Source organism: Alexandromys fortis, unplaced genomic scaffold, assembly GCF_014885135.2.
Source record: "Alexandromys fortis isolate MF-2015 unplaced genomic scaffold, M_Fortis_MF-2015_v1.1 scaffold_82, whole genome shotgun sequence".
Taxonomy (NCBI): Eukaryota; Metazoa; Chordata; class Mammalia; order Rodentia; family Cricetidae; genus Alexandromys; species Alexandromys fortis.
In genome coordinates, this window is record NW_026067963.1 from 6,647,296 (window position 1) to 6,647,542 (window position 247).

Genomic DNA, 247 nt, shown 5'->3' on the forward strand with positions numbered 1-247 from the left:
TATATATCTGGACCAGATTCCTGGCCCAAAAGCATGTATGGTAACAATAAATCTCCGTGTTATCAACTCCAGAGTGTTTGGGGCACCTCTTATTTGTATTTATGATTGGTTTTCTGCTCTGTTCTGTTCAGGGGTTTCCTCATTGCACAGAACTGCATAAAGCGTACTTATAACTGGGTGGTTACAATGGATCAGTCATTGCTGAGCATATCGTCAACCAAGACATGAGCACAGCAAACCCCCTGCA